At 33.7% G+C, this 16,375-nt stretch overlaps 1 pseudogene; it reads right to left on the bottom strand.

The window, feature by feature from the left end:
• Nucleotides 1–7,603: 7,603 nt before the first annotated feature.
• On the bottom strand, nucleotides 7,604–7,703 carry LOC122100539 (annotated as a pseudogene).
• Nucleotides 7,704–16,375: the final 8,672 nt, after the last annotated feature.

Raw genomic sequence — 16,375 nt, 5'->3', positions numbered from 1 at the left:
CCGAAAGTGGTGCTGTGGCTCAAGTGGTAGAGCTCTAGCCTTGAGCTGAAGAGCTGAGGGACAGGGCCAACGCCAAGAGTTCAGGCCCCACAACCGGACCCCCCCCCCAAAAAAAGAAAAGAAAATGAAGTCTACTCTTTAGTTGACTTAATTAAGTGTAAACGTTCAGTATATCAATTTTATAATAAAAAATGCATGAACAAAGAAAGCAAAAGTACCCATTGATCAATAGCAACAGCAAAAGCATCTGTAGTTCTTGTTTTGAGTGTACAAAAATATCGATGGAAGATATAACAATGTTCCTTCCAGAAGAAATGTACTCATTGCCTCATTTATGTAAGTGTAACCCCTGTGTACATTACCATTACAATAAAATTATATTGAAATTAAAAATAAACCAAATGATATACCAATTAAAAATTCTTACAAGCCATTTGTTAAAAATTTTGTAAAAAACTGCCCTAAATACCTAAGGAATATACTTTGATGATACTATTTAAATACTTCAACTTCAGCTGAAAAGCAAAAAGTTTAAAAACTGTTAAAAAGTAAAGTAATAACTCAGAATATATTACTATTAATAATAAGCATAAGATAAATTTATAGTGGTAGTCAAGTATGTAAGAAATGATTCAATTTGCCATTCATTTACACTTAATAAGTGAGAAATAATTTTCCAGGTCTTTTAAATTATCATAAGTTTAATGAAGAAATTATTCTGTCACATCATATGATAATTATATAAAGCTGATATTAGAGCAAAGAACAGATTGTATTAAGATTTTGGATGTTAATGTACATACTTATTTTCGTTGTGGGAAAATGTGGGGATTTCAACTTGGGGTATATTGTTCTTTCTAGGCCAGAGTGATATCAGTGGTTAATTTTAGGATAGGGGTTCCCTTTCACAAAAACATGCCCCTGATCTGTTCTTTTAGCCTTCCCATCATCAATGGCAACAGAATTGCACACCAACTTGTCTAGCTTGCTACCTTGACTGGCCTGGATTCGCAGTCCTTCCAATCTTAGTCTGTAGATAGTGCAGGATGATGGAAATGATCCAATTCACTCAGCTATAGATAGAGAAGTAAGTCCACTAAACTTTTGGCTTGGGTTCTGTTCTCAAGCCTCCTAAGTAGTTAAGAGTACACATGGGATCCCCTGGTGCCAAACAGTAAGAATATTTTTAAAGCAACTAGACATATATATGACTTAGGCTTGTGAATATCTCAGGAAAAGAATAAAAGAGCAGTGCAGCTTAGAGGACAGGCAGAATTTTAACTAGCTACTCAGAGGCTGAATAAGCTTAGCTAGCTACTCGGGAGTCTGAGATCTGAAGACCACTGTTAAATCATGAAAATGCAAGCGATTATCTCAAAAAAAAAAAAACCAGAATTGTAACAGTGGCTGAAGTGGTAGACCACTATCTTTGGGCACAGAAGCTGAGGAATAGTTCCCAGGCACTATCAAGGCTCAAGAATGGTGAATGCATGCATGAGCACATGCACATGTGCACGTGCGTACTCGCACATGAATGCACACATACACAAACACAAATGAGTATTTCAAAGTGATGTTCTTTATTTTTTTTTTACCTTGCTGTACTTTATTTCCCTGTATTAGTTCACAAATTAACAAAATCAGCTAAGGACCTATTTACATAAAATCCATCATGTTTCTCTAAAATCTACTTTCTTTTTGGAAGCCTGCTTTTATTTGACCCAAAAGTAAATTATTCAGGAAGTCAATTCACCACTCTCAAGTCTGTAGTATTTGATGATTGTTTAGGATCCTCCTAGCAATATGATTTTGTGAAATCCTGCATCAAGCATTATATTTCTTTCACTAGAAGAGAAACCTCTGTCAAACAATTAATAATAGTTTATTCTCCTCCTGGCATTCATCTGTACTTCTATTTTCTTCATATATTTCATGATCTGTCTGTGTATGCCAAAGCCTGACATGAAAATAAAAACACCCTTCTCAGCGCTTAGCATGTGTATAACATTCATAGATACTGAAATTGTTTTGGAATAAATAATTTTCATCCTGACTACTTTGAGAAAGAAGAATTGGTTTCTCAGCACTTTAGCTAAGAACTTGAGGGAAAGAAACAAAAGGAAAAGTGAGGAACAACTCAACACATAGATTCAAATGAAACAAAACAACCTTAGAAAACACAAATTAATTCAGTACTCAAGAACCTGCAGGAAATGAAAGATTTAAAAAAAAATCAACTATGACAAGCTTATGAAATTCCTGACTACATGGGAGTGCACTGTTTTTAGGATAGTGGCTAAAGCCCAGACAACAGAAAATTCTGTACACAATGCCATGCACTGTTATTCGAAATTCCAGGAAGAATAACATCCAGTGGACTAAGCTCAATTTCATACACAAGTAGGAAGCCAGTTTCTAGCTGAAAAATAATCAGGAAAACTTAGGGCTGGGGGCATGAAAAAGTTGTAAGAACACCCATTTAAGGGGCACAAAACACTCAATTCAAACTCTAATATTAGGGGTATTAAAGAAAAAGCTATGATTTTAAATAATTAGAACAATTGTAACACTTGACTATTTGAGTGTAAAAAAATCCATTAGAGTGATAGAATGAACCCACGTTCCAATGCTACTTTAGTGATAATGTTTAGTGGTACTTCAGACAAAACAGAGTTATCTTGCAAATGAGCATGGATGTGCATTTGGATGATGGAAATACTTTACTTACACAGGTGTAAATTAAATAGATTTTTTTGGGTAGATTGTAGTTCTTGAACAAAGAGCCTGGGTGATGTCCTTGAGCTTTTTCTCTCAAGGCTAAGACTCTAATACTTTGAGCCACAGTTCCAATTCTGATTTTCTGTTGGTTGTTTGGAGATAAGAGGCTCCTGGGCATTCCTGCCCAGGATGGCTTCAAATTCCTACTCAGGATGGCTCAGATCTCAGCCTCCTGAGTAACCAGGATTCCAGGCATGAGCCGTCGATGTTTTTTAATAATTTAGTAAATTGTATAGTTACAGAAGTTATAAATTATCATTATAACCTGTGTAATATATGTGTGTATGTATAGATCAATGCATACAGTTAGAAATATATTAACATATTGTTGCATCTACAATAGATTTATGACATCATCCTTCATTATAAAATAAAATGGAAACAAAGTTAATAAGGAGCAAAACAAAGGGAATTGTTACACGTTTCTTTTTGTTGAATGGAATATGAATTGTGAGAATCAGTTTGGGAAAACCATATTTACTTTAACAAAATGGATAATTGCTATTAATTCCAATCCATCTATTTGCCCATATTGTTTATCCTCACACATGCTTGACAAAGTCAAACCACATATTTGCCTTTGTATTTAACTCACTTGTTATAATTTAGGGGATAGATGAAGTAATCAAATAAAGATTAAAATAATAGTAAGTGAGGCTATGAGTTAGAGCTGAAAAAGATTTATATATGATAATAACTAATTAAAATGCATATTTCTTACTTCAAATGCATCCACAATCTGGAGGTGATGCATGCTTTTTGTTTGTTTTTGCAATGTATATCTAACAAACATATCCACAATACTGATTTTCAGTCAATATGATGGAATATTCAAACTTAAAAAATACGGAGTTTATTATCTTAGTGTGAATAGATACAATCTTACAAAGAATGTTATTTTCAACAGAAATCCGGTAAGAGTTTATCCACCTTGAGTTTCACAGGAATAACCAGAGAGTAATACCTGTTTTGTCAAGTTGGTCAAAATCACTCCATGAGTATATCTTAAAAGTATATCCAATTTAAGAGGTCAAATACATATTTTGTACTGACAGTCATCTTACAGCAATAACTTACTACCTACTTATATGAGTATCTTCTTTCCTAGCATATACTAAGAGCTGAAAGTGATCTCTTTTATCTAACTTAATGGTGTAAATGCTTTGATTATGATGATGTTATTATTTGACAAATAAAATGTACAGAAGTGTGCTTCTACTGAAATGACAGGACGGAACATTGATAAATAACAACATTGCAACACAGCTCTTTTCAGCCTCACTCTGTCCACATTGGCAAGAAACATTGCAACCGCACACACACACACACACACACACACACACACACACACACACATGTGCGCACATGTACACACACATATACATGAATGCCAAATTCAGGGTTTATTGTACAAAAAAGTTCAAATAAAATATTAGTGATTAGGAAAAATAATAATTTGCCTTATTACAAAATAATACATAATCCAGTCACCACGGTTGTTACATTTTACTTGTCTCTCTCACATGTGACCACTTAATTTATTTTTAGTTCATTCATTCATTCATTCATTAGTTTGGTGCTAATACTAGAGCTTGAACTCAGGGCCTGGCTCTGTCCCAGAATTTGTTATTATTTTTGTTTTAGTTTTCTCAAGGCTACAATTTTACTGATTATACTACAGCTCCATTCCAATCTTTTGTGGTCACTTTCAAATCATAATCTAATGAACGTTTTTTTCTTGGTCTGGTTTCAAAGCACAATCATCAGATTTCATCTTTCTGATTAGGTAGGATTAAAGACCTGAGCCACCTGTGTGGCTCCTACATTTTCCTATACTTATGTAATGCACATACTTAGATAGTAATTTAAAACTGAGATCCTAGAAGCAAGATGTACAGTGATGATATTGTCCTGTCAGAAATTCAAGTTAGTAATGAAAATTTATTCTTAAGACCATACACAAAAATACTTAAGAAGAAATCTGAAGATGTGTGTGTATATGTGTGTGGGGGGGGGAGGTGCTGTTGCAATATGTTCCACATATAAGCACTGTGCAGGGGTGTCCAGCTATTCACAGTTGTTGCATGAGTATCTGCTTTGAGATACCAACTCATGGAAAATGTCTAGGTGTCCACTCTAGGCTGCCCAATGGAGAAGGGTATACTCATCCTCATCCCTAGTATTCATATGAGTGGCCATTTTGGAAAGTAGACTCCACACTTTAGTAAGCTGCAAGGCAAGCACTCTACCACTGAGCCATTTTCCCAGCCTAAGGATTAAGATTCTTGTCTGTAATTTGGTCAAAGATATTTCTCTTTATGTAAGCGACTAAAAATTTATTTACTAATTTCAAGTAAATACATAAATTCTCTTTCCATCACTTTTAAAATATAAAAAAAATTGTTAGCTCTGTAAATTGGTTAGAAGCATGGATTTTGTGGCTAGCTAGGTCATTGTACATCTGTATCTCTTTTCCTCTCTCTCTTTCATGGTTTTCATAGACAATATGATTGCTCCATAATTATCCTAATTTATTTTGCTTTTATATTTTTGGTTGCATCATTTCACATTCTGCTCTGCCATTTCCCAAGACAGCACCACATAAACAGAAAAATCCAGAAGTGGTGCTGTGGCTCAAGTGGTAGAGCCCTTGCCTTGATTTGAAGAGCTCAAGGACAGTGCCCAGGCTCAGAGTTCAGGCCCCACAGCTAATTAAAAAAAAAAGAATCTAAATACTTGATGATTTTACTAACAGATCTGACTGAAATCAGTTGAATCACAATTTTCCTGTACAATGAAGGAATAGGTCCAGGCTATGAAAGCAGCTAGAGAAGGCAGGCAGATTGTATCTGTGAGAAAACTTTGTTGAAAATAGAGTCAAGGATTATTTACTGGTGATTCACTTGCCCTTGAAGCATGATTCTGAACTATTGCTTGCTGATTCTGAACTACTGCTTTGATCATTATATTCTCCAATTAGAAAAAGTGAAATTTAATTGATAGCAAAGGACCACTAATACATTTTGACTTCTCATTAAGCATCTTCGATCATCAAAATCACCTGAAGACAATAGACAGTCCTATTTATAGATGAAAACAAGTGTCTTTCAAAAAACAAGAATTTAGGTAGTCAAACAAAGCACTTCTATTTTACTACTGCATTATACATTTTTTCTAATATTGGATACCAACATTAGAAAGATACTAGAAAGCTCTTAAAACCCATATGTTGAATAGTGAGTTCTCTTACACTATAACATCGTATTTCCCAAATCATTTACATAGAAGGCATTTTTTCCTATTTTCTCATTCCTAGTATAAGATGCACATGAAGACATCACTAGTCCTCATTTTCAGTCTGTACCTTTGAATACTGAGGAAAATCTTTCCTCTGCTATCAATTCCCTACTCTTCAGTTAGAATAAGTTAGAATAGTAAAAATGGAAAAAGAAAATAAATCATGGTGAAAAAACATATGCAGAAAATTCACCAAATTTTTGTTACCAGTTCAACCAATGTGAACTATTGGGGAAATACATGGACATCTCATTCCCACTGGCACTCAAAGTCTCTGGTTAGGCAATTCTGATGAAGACAAGTAACAAGATGAAAAAGTGAGGAATGGTATCAATTGCAAGAAAAATGGAGTAGGATCCAAGCAAATTTCTTCTTTGGGATACCGAAATTAATTGGCTTACTATGGTGCGGAGACTACTTTCCAAAAAGGCCACCCAGATGAATACTAGGGATGAGGATGAGTATACCCCTCTTCATCAGAAAGCCTAGAGTGGACACTTAGACATTGTCCATGAGTTGGTACCTCAAAGCAGATATTCATGCAATAACTCTGAATGGCTGGACACTCCTGCACAGTGCTTATATGTGGAATAATACCAGAGTGGCTTCTTTCTTACTTCATCATGATGCGGATAACAATCCCCAAACTAAAGGCCTCTTGACCCCCTTGCATCTTGCTGCTGGGAATAGAAATAGCAAAGAGAAGCTGTATCTCCTTCTGTTGAACCATTGTATCAAACCAGGTCTGAAGAACAACTTGGAAGAAACTGCATTTGATATTGCCAAAAGGATAAGTATGTATCACTGCCATTTTGAAGTTGTGGAAGGCTGTACAAATTGTTCTCCTTCGTAGTAATGGTTTGGTTAGCTTTCTTAACTTTCAAAAATGCCAGTCCATCCTTTGTGTCCCTTCAAATTTTTTTTCACAATACAAAGCGACAGCATTATCTTACTTTAAAAATGCATGGATTTCATGGTATTCTTCCAAGTGAATTGCCTGACTTTGATGTCAAAATGTATTCAAGAGTTGTTTGTATACATCTATAAAGATTTTTACAGAGTTTGTAATTTTTTTAAATCAGACATAATTTTAACTTATCTGTTGAAATGAATAGTATAGAAACTAAAGGTGTTGCTGGTGCTTTTCTGAAAAAAGTATATCTATGTTTGTATAATGTCCATAATCTATTTCATTAGCTCCTAGATATAATACTTTGAATTCTACATTGTCATATAATGTATAGATTCATTAATAAATGTGTCCTTTCAGATTGCATTCCATATCGAAGTTTAAGATTCCTTTTTTTCTAGGTCTTTTTATTATTTTATTTCTTTGGGATAAAATGACAATGTTATCTAATTTCAAGTTTTGTAAAAGTTATGCTATGTAAGGGCCTTTCTAAGGTGAAGATTTAATACACTGATGTCAAATTAACCTTTAATTCTATGAATTACATGTATTGTTACACTTCTATTTTTGTAATGAACTTTTTAATAACTATTTTTCATTTCTTGCATCAGAAGAATGAAAAATATGGAATACTTCACAAATTTTCATATCATCCTTGTGCAAGTGTCATGTTAATCTCTGTATTGTTGTAATTTGGGTAGACCTGCTGCTGAAGCATGTAGTGTACTATAAATTTAAATACTTAATGATGCAATCTTTATACAGGCATATATCCATGGTTGCCTATTTGTAACAAGGAACCCTTATTGTTCCTAAAAATGCTATTGATCTTATTTCTCTAAAATTCTGTGTATAGTGGGAAAAACTTATATAGTTTGGTCGTTTGCTCACATTTAAAATTTTTTGGGCAATGACTATTTTGTTGTTTTCATTGTAAATTTGATTATACTTTGAAGCCTTTACAGCTAAGTCCAAAGGTGATGGCTTTTCAAGTACTTATTTATCAACTGAGTTAGCTTTGTTGAGCTAATGGACTCAAAGTAAGCCTTGCTTAAGAGCTACTTCTAATCTTCTGCAGCTTAAAATTTCCCAAATGAAGTCTTGTGGGACAAATGTCTACTTGAACCTTCACCCTTCTTCCATGTAGGAACAGACCAAACAGAATATCTTACCCTGACAGCATAGATTGTCTTACTGGAACAAAACTAATCTTAGTTACAAGGGATCATATAAAGATGAACAGTTCAGACAGAATTGTTCAGAATGGAAGGCATTTTATCGAAATATAATTGGTTATTATACTTATCATTTCAAAAGTAGCTAAAGCAAAGAAGGTGAAAAAATTGTTCATATGCATGATTACCTACTGTCCTGGCCTGTCTATAATCCAACCAGGCAGAATTTACACTACTGACTTTCTATCACCAAATATTTCCATAGCTCCTGGAAAAGTCCATATGTTTCTCCTCGATATTAGACCTTAAATTGATAATGTTTTAATCACAGTGTTTCCTCTTTTCTCTAGGCTGTAAATCTACAAATGGTAAATCTTTAAGTCTAACTCTACCAAAAACTGAGGTAGAGATAATTGAATAATACTTTAAAACAGAGTTGCCTTTGATTCCCTAACCACAACACAACAATGTAAAAGAATTTTTATATTATATAAACGTATATATTTTATATTTGTATGTGCTGATTTTAAATTTCACACAATGAATCTTACTAGAATTGATAATTTGACAAATATATTGACATTTATTCCCATAAATAAATTGGAACATAAATGATTAGGATTAGAATATTTATTAGAATATAAAGAGTATCAATGAAATATCTTCGGTATAAACTTGTGATACCTTCTAAATTTTCGTGGTCTTCTGAATTCACATGTAAAATAACATATTGTTTTCTGCTAACCTATAAGGGATTTTACTCTGATGCTCTGTTTATTGTTTTAACTCACTGGTCCCAAATTGTTTTTCTCCATATTTCTGAAACATTCTTGCTGATTATACCCAAATTTGGTGATATGATGTCTGCAGGACCCACGAGTTCTAGGATACCTGGTCCCAGTTATCTGCATCATCAGATAACAAGGGCAAGACTTCTGACATAGGCCCATACAACATGCCAACAGAAAATAATTGAAGATTCATCTCAATTTCTCATTTCCTATAATATTTCAGGGCCCCAATTCCTTACAAGAATTAGCAATAATGAATTGTGAAATGCAAGGCAACTTAAAATGAAAGATGAGATCACAAAATCTGAGAGAAAGTACTGTAATTCAAACTTTCAATTTACAGATGACCAGCCCATATGAGTGAACAAAATCACAAATGAACAAGATTATTTTTAATACCCCTCTCCTAATGATTAATGAAAGATTTCAGTGCAGCCAAAAAAATAGTTTCTGGAATGATAGATCCATAATTGGTCTACTAAGGTTAGGGAAACTTGATTTAGATGTCAAACATAATTTAGAAAAACATTAACTGAGAAGATCTTTAGTGCTTCAAAACACTAGTACTTCAGTAAAACTAGGTTCTGTAGTATAAAAATGTTGTCATTCTCAAACCAATGATAACCTACATTTAATCTCCTGAAAGTATATTCATTTTCAAATAAGCTATTTAAAATCACATTTGCCAAAATAACACTTGACAAGTAGATGACAGTGACATTACAAGGTTTTCAAGTGTAGGGAGCAAGTTACAATAGAGTTGATTTACGTACCCAGAAGTAATAACGAACAAGTTCAACCATTCATTAAATTGTAGAAATAGTACCCCCCACCATTTGTGTTGTTCAGTAGGTGCCTTCCAGAAATGTGTTAAATAGATCAGCCTCCCATATTTCAAACCCAAATATTAGCTAATAAAGTAAATTTCATCACATAAGAAGGTACATTTTAAAAATTCACTAATAATTGCCTTATCATATGTTGTTTCATGTTTTCCCTATCTGTCTAACATAGTAAGAAATATGACTTTAAGTCTTGAATATGGGTACTGATGAGAGATGTGACAAACATAAAATCTGTCTTCTATTTTTATCATAATCCTCTAAGGAGTAAATTTATTTTTCTTCTTTTTCCAAAACTTATAGGTAGAAGAAATAAATTATCCTATGTAAAATAAAATAATCACACACCATTGTACAAAGCCATTTATAAAAACTGGTAGTTAGGAATAAATTCTAAGCCATTTTTAAAATTTCTTGTTGACTAAAGATTAATATTCCAAATGAATGAGAATAAAATTATGTCCAAGTGCTTCACATCTCCAGTCTTAGTCTTGCAAAGGAATGAATTATGAAAATATAAGCTGACATCAATTCAAGTATATGTGGGATTGAAACTCCATGGAGTTTCAAAGTATTAACAGGCAGTTTAACGGAATGACTATCAGGAAATTGAAACCAGAGAGGAACAATAGTAAAGAAATAGAATGAATGAAAAATGGAACAAGGGGCAAGTACAGCTAGAATACTCAATGTACATATGTAATAAAGCAAGTGGTAAATCTGGAATAAATCTTGGAGAAAGAGTTGGTTGAGATTGACAGGAGTGATTCTGATCCAGGAACATTAGACAATTAGATGGACATATTTAATTGTAACACACTTGTACAACCTTTTGAAATTCAGTTAAAAAACACAACAACAAACAAAAACACACAAAAATCACAACCAAACAACAATCTCTAGAGGGTATGAATATGACCTCTCAAAATTTTAAGCAGTTAATGAAGGGCAGTCTTTGGAAAAGCAAACAAAGCTGTTCAAAGAAGGCAGTTTGGGGTAGGGGAGAATTTTGAACAGATTTAAAAAGATTGTCTAAGGTTATAAATCACCTATATTTACTGTAAATATTTTATTCTGCGAGTGCTCTTTGTCTGAACTGGATACTCCAGTCCTGAGGCACACTTGGTAGCTTGTGAAGACAGAATGGAAGAAACAAGATCAAGAATCTATTACTCCACTTGAAAGAAAACAGACCTCTATGTTTTCTCTTAATCTCTTCACTACTCCATTTTCATACTTTTAATAACATCAAGTGATTTTGAATTATATCTTTCCTTCTTTGTTCTCAAAAAATAATTGTTCAAAATAATTAATTAAATATTATTTGCCATTATTTTCTATCATGCTGTTTACTTGTCCAAGCGAGTCCATTAAACTTCCCCTTTTCATTTGGTTGCCACGAAATCCCAACAACTATGTTAATAAGGACCAACGCTAATGCAAAACTTTGTCTCCAAAAATCCAGTCCAAGAACCTATAATCACAAATATTTAGCTATAATTTTTTTCTTTTTTCTTTTACCTTGCAATCTTCTTGTGTCTAAAGTGCCCACAAAAATAAGTACTCCACCACTTTGTAGTTCAATCACTTCTAACTTCAAAGATATATTTTGCTAACAAGATGCTTAGAGGAAACCTAAGAATACTCCTCTTTTATCTTCTCTCTTAAGACTTTTATCTTCTCTCTTAAGACTCTCCTTAGATACCATATCAGGAATAGTGAAGTTATTCTTTGCAAAATTATTTCAATAGTTTATTTTCCTCTTGGTCTTGTATTTGCTCAACATGATGTATGGAGAAGAATAGAGTTAAATCACCGATTCCTTGGATGACATTGTCTGTTACAAAGGACGATACTTCTATGTCCTACTTCTATGTCCTCCTCTTAGCTCTTGCCTGATTTCCAATTAATCACAGCTTCTTGGCTTCAAGTCTAGTGAAGCTGAAGGATGATAAGGCGTCCCCCACTGCTACATCTTCATGGTTTCTCTTTGAAAACTCTTTTATTTGGAGGTGGAATTTATTTTCATGTCTTCATTCAATTTGTTCTGCATTATACTGAGCCAAATAGGCTCTGTAAAATCACATTATGTAGCAGAAACATTAAGACAATCTATATCAAAAAGTTTTGGTCCCCTCCACTGCTGAAACCAATACGCTTATCTGGGGCTTCTAATAACGTGTTTTCTTACCTTTTCAATTTGTTCAAATCTTTTGTGATCCCCAAAATTTTTGGCTTATGTAATAAGAGAAGTCTTCACTATCTCATGTTAATAAGAATATTATATTTTTGAGCTACTTAGAAATGTGAAATCATTGGTTTGAAGTATCCAATCAGATTTTTTTCTGTGTTTCAGTGCTTCACGTGCAAAGACATTGTGGAAAATATTAAAACAGAAAAGTGTAAACTCAATACGTTCTTTCATTGTGAAGGGCACTTTCTCCCTAAATATTTTGACCCAAATTATCTTTTTAAGAGAATTACTGTTTAGTAATTAAAGGTCAATTCACAAATTTTGATGTCTTATTTAAAAAAAAAAAAAACTTTGAATTTAAATTCCACTACAACCTTGTTTCACACAGCAGGAGTATATTTCCTGGGTAAAGACAATTCTCAAGGGAACCTACAGGATTTACAGCAAGGTTTTTGAGGTTTGTTTGTTTACTGTGAAAATGAGCCATCTTACCCAAATTGCTCCCTCTCAGCTAACTCTCCATGAATTTCTTTGCATGAAAGCCTATTTTCCTAGGCAATTTTAAATTTTCTTAATAGGCTAAGTTAAAAAGTTTGAACAATTAAAATTTACCTGTCATAATTTAAAAACTCTTTTGAAATTCCTTTATCAGAATCGTGAATTTACCAATCCTAATTCCACCTTTATCATCAAAAACAGTTAACATGTTGTTTTCATGATATAGTATCCATGAAACTATTATTTTCCAGTGGCTTTGTTGTGAATATATATGAAGATATAAGCTGATGCTGAACAAAATGAACTCCAAGATATGGAAAAAAATATTTATTTGCAGTTGTTGTTTTTAATGTACTATGTTCTTTCTATTTTCCTTGGGTTTTTCCCCTATGGTTTATCTCCTACTGTGTTTGATTTTGGAACCCTTTGTATTGTGTATACATTTACCTTAATTTGTGAAGGGAAGAGGTACAAAGAAATTAGTGAGACAAGGACAAAGGGCAAACCAATGCAATATCAATACTCAGAAGACAATATGTTGGAAATGAACATTACAACTTGTGAGGGGTTTGGGGATGAAGGAAAACTGTGAGAAAAATGAGAGAGGGGATAACAGTTTTGAAAAGTTATGTATTCACTGCCTTACAATTGCTAACCCACTGCACATCACTTTCACATTAAAATTAAATTAAAAAATAAGCTGCATGAAATAAAATTTCACTGTATTAGTATAGTAAATATTATTCCTTATGTAGTAACTTTTTAAAAACTCAGTACTAATTTGAATTAATTACCCCTTCTTTATCAGAGGGCCATCAACTTGAATGTTATCCAACTAGACAATTTTTTCACAATATTCTTGCCAATATTTTCAAAAAAGAATAAATTAGTACTTTCTCATACTAAAATTGAAAACCGTTTAATTCTATGGAAACCCATAACTTTGAAAAGTAAATAAGTTGTTAAGAGGACAGAATATGTCTGTTCTTCAAATTTCCTATGACTAATAACTATGCACTTTCAAATTCTGAATATTCCATACCTGAGAGATTCAAAATAGTACCTGTTTGCATGTTATGTAATTCTGCAATAGATGCATTTTCCAATAGAGTGTTACAGATTGAGAAGTGAACAGAAAAATAGCCAAATTCTGGTATAGGATAAAACTATAAAGCATCGGTTGTAATTAATTCTTCAAGAGTAAGCAATTGTTTATCAGATTAAGCTATTATTTCTATGACCATCAATTCCAAAATTTATGCCATAAAGTCATCCTAGACCAACAGTTTCCAACTTGTAGGGTGCACCTCAAAATTCCCTTAATTCACATCACAAATAGCTTATCTCTATTGGGAAAAATACTACCACTCTGCTACTGTGATGCCCTCCTTGTTCTGGACAGAACACCACCATAAACTGGGTTGCATCATTTTTCCTCCACTGGTATTCTTGCAAATATTATTTATACTTATACTTTTTTATCTATCAAAGATATTCAGGATGCTAATATCGGAAGATTACAGTTCAAAGCCTACCAAGGAAGGAAGGTTCCCTAGATTCTTATCTCTGATAAACTTCTCAGCAAAAACCAGACACAAGTGGTACTGAGGTTGAAGTGGTAGGACACAGCCTTGAGCTCAACAGGCTCAGAGACAGTGTCTAGGTCCAGAGTTCAAGCCTTATGACAAAGCAATAAAAAAAAAAAAAACAAAAATAAAAACAAACCCCAAACCTAGCATTTTTCTCATTGTATACAGAGGCACGTAATTAAGGAAATTGCTTCCTGTTTTACATACAGGTAGAAGAAAGTAGATGTCACACAATTATTCTCATCATACCATGTCATATTAAAGCCTCAAAAAATTACTTTTGCTAAATTTATAAATTAATATCATCAATTTGTTTGCAACTCAGTCTACATTATTCACATTATCATTTTATACATAAACAGTTAGAATTTTCTATTAACTGAGTTCTAATTATAACTCTCTTGAAACAATATGCTAGGCAAATAGAATGCAAGAATCATTTGTAAATTTGTCAATTAAACCCTCTACTTAAAAAGAATTTTGTAGTATCCTATAGAATATGAAATTACAAACAAGACCAAAATATTTATTTGAAGTCTAAACTCTAATTTAGCAAAATCTATAAAGACCTACATTAGATGAACTTTGCTATTCCTCCAGGCTTAAGCTTTGGTAATCCTTCATCCTTTCCTTGGAATCTAACAGAATGATGGTTACTTACTTTTTCAAATTTTGGATGGGAATCATGAAGCATTTTGCATCTAGGAATGTTCTGTAATGAAGAGAGCATTTAAAACACAACTAAGGATTATATACCAGTTGCATTTCAATAGAAAACTTGGCTTCTCAAAACATAATGAAGAAATTAGCCCAAACTTCCAACTGTGTATGTATTCCTTTCTTGTTTGGTTTGTTTTATTAAGACAAAATTATACTACCTGGTCCAGGGAAGGTATCAGTAGTAATTCCAGTCTCTAATCTGCTGTCAGTCTGAGTGTTAGAATTCAAGGATTGCATCACGTTGCCCCACCATAGTTTCTTGGTTTATTTATTTGTTTGTTTATTTTTGGGTCCGGTAATGGGGCCTGAATTCTGGGCCTGGGTGCTGTCCCTCAGCTCTTCAGCTCAAAGCTAGCGCTCTACCACTTGAGCCACAGAGCCACTTTCGGCTTTTTTGCTTTTTGCTTATGTGGTGCTGAGGATTCGAACCCAGGGCTTCATGCATGCAAGGCAAGCGCTCTACCCCTGAGATACCTTCTCAGCCCCCTCTTGATTTATTTAATCTATATAAAGACTAGCAATTCTTAACTTCTCCAGTGATATTATCCACTAGACTTCTCAGACTGTTCATGTACTATTTTCAAAGATGTTCTAACATTTGACACAGGGTATGAACATTTTCAAATGTACCTGCGGGGTCTCTGATTCATTCCTCCATGGATACAATCCCTTTAATATTGATTACTTTAATATTGACTCACTTACTATGTCTGGTCCCTACCTATGTAATATTCTCAAACTTTTTTGAAGAAAGTTCCCTTGAGGATTTTCTAATCTTAAAAATTATCACTTGATTCTAGACTTACTCAGGACATATTTTCTATTGTATTCTAACTTTTGTACATATTCTGAGAGTTGCTACATTTGTGTATATGTGTGCACATATAAGTGCCTCTGTGTGTATGTGTATGTTTGTATGTATGTATGAAAAAGCCTCAAGCTCTTAGTCATCATTCTTGCTCATGACTGTTATTCCATCACCTGAGCCATTCTTCCAATCCAGCTTTTGGCTGGTTAATTAAAGATAGTGTCTCAAACACTGTTCTTCCCAGGCTGGATGCAACCTGAACTTCCCAGACTCCTTTACATTCTTAGGTTTCATTTATTCAGTAGAATCAACTTTTAAACTACAAACATTTTGTGAGTGTAAAGTCTAAGCTGTAGCCCAGATTTTTAACTCAAGAATTTATAGAAAGATAGATGAACATACACATTACATATGCTGAGTGTACACTGTTAGAAATGTGATCCTAAGCTGGGTAGTGGTGAGATCTGAGGATAGGGTTCAAAGCCAGCCCAGGTAGGAAAGTCCTGGAGACTCTTTGCTCCATTTTACTGCAAGAAAAATGGAAGCAGCACTGTGGCTCAAGTGGTAGAGCATTAGCCTTGAGCGGAATAGCAGAGTGACAGTGCCCAGGCCCAGAGTTCAAGTGCCAAGACCACCACCAACAAAAAATATATAAGTAAAGGAAGGAAATAAATGTGATCTTATCCACCAGTTCATTGCTAGTATAATCCCTGCTCTCTCAAGATGGACTTTTTTTTCCAATTAAGTCCATGCTCTTATATCTGACTTGCATT

Source organism: Dipodomys spectabilis, unplaced genomic scaffold, assembly GCF_019054845.1.
Source record: "Dipodomys spectabilis isolate Male_0828 unplaced genomic scaffold, ASM1905484v1 ptg000583l, whole genome shotgun sequence".
NCBI lineage: Eukaryota > Metazoa > Chordata > Mammalia > Rodentia > Heteromyidae > Dipodomys > Dipodomys spectabilis.
Note: the sequence above shows the minus strand (reverse complement) of the source record. Positions and strands in the feature narration are given on the sequence as shown.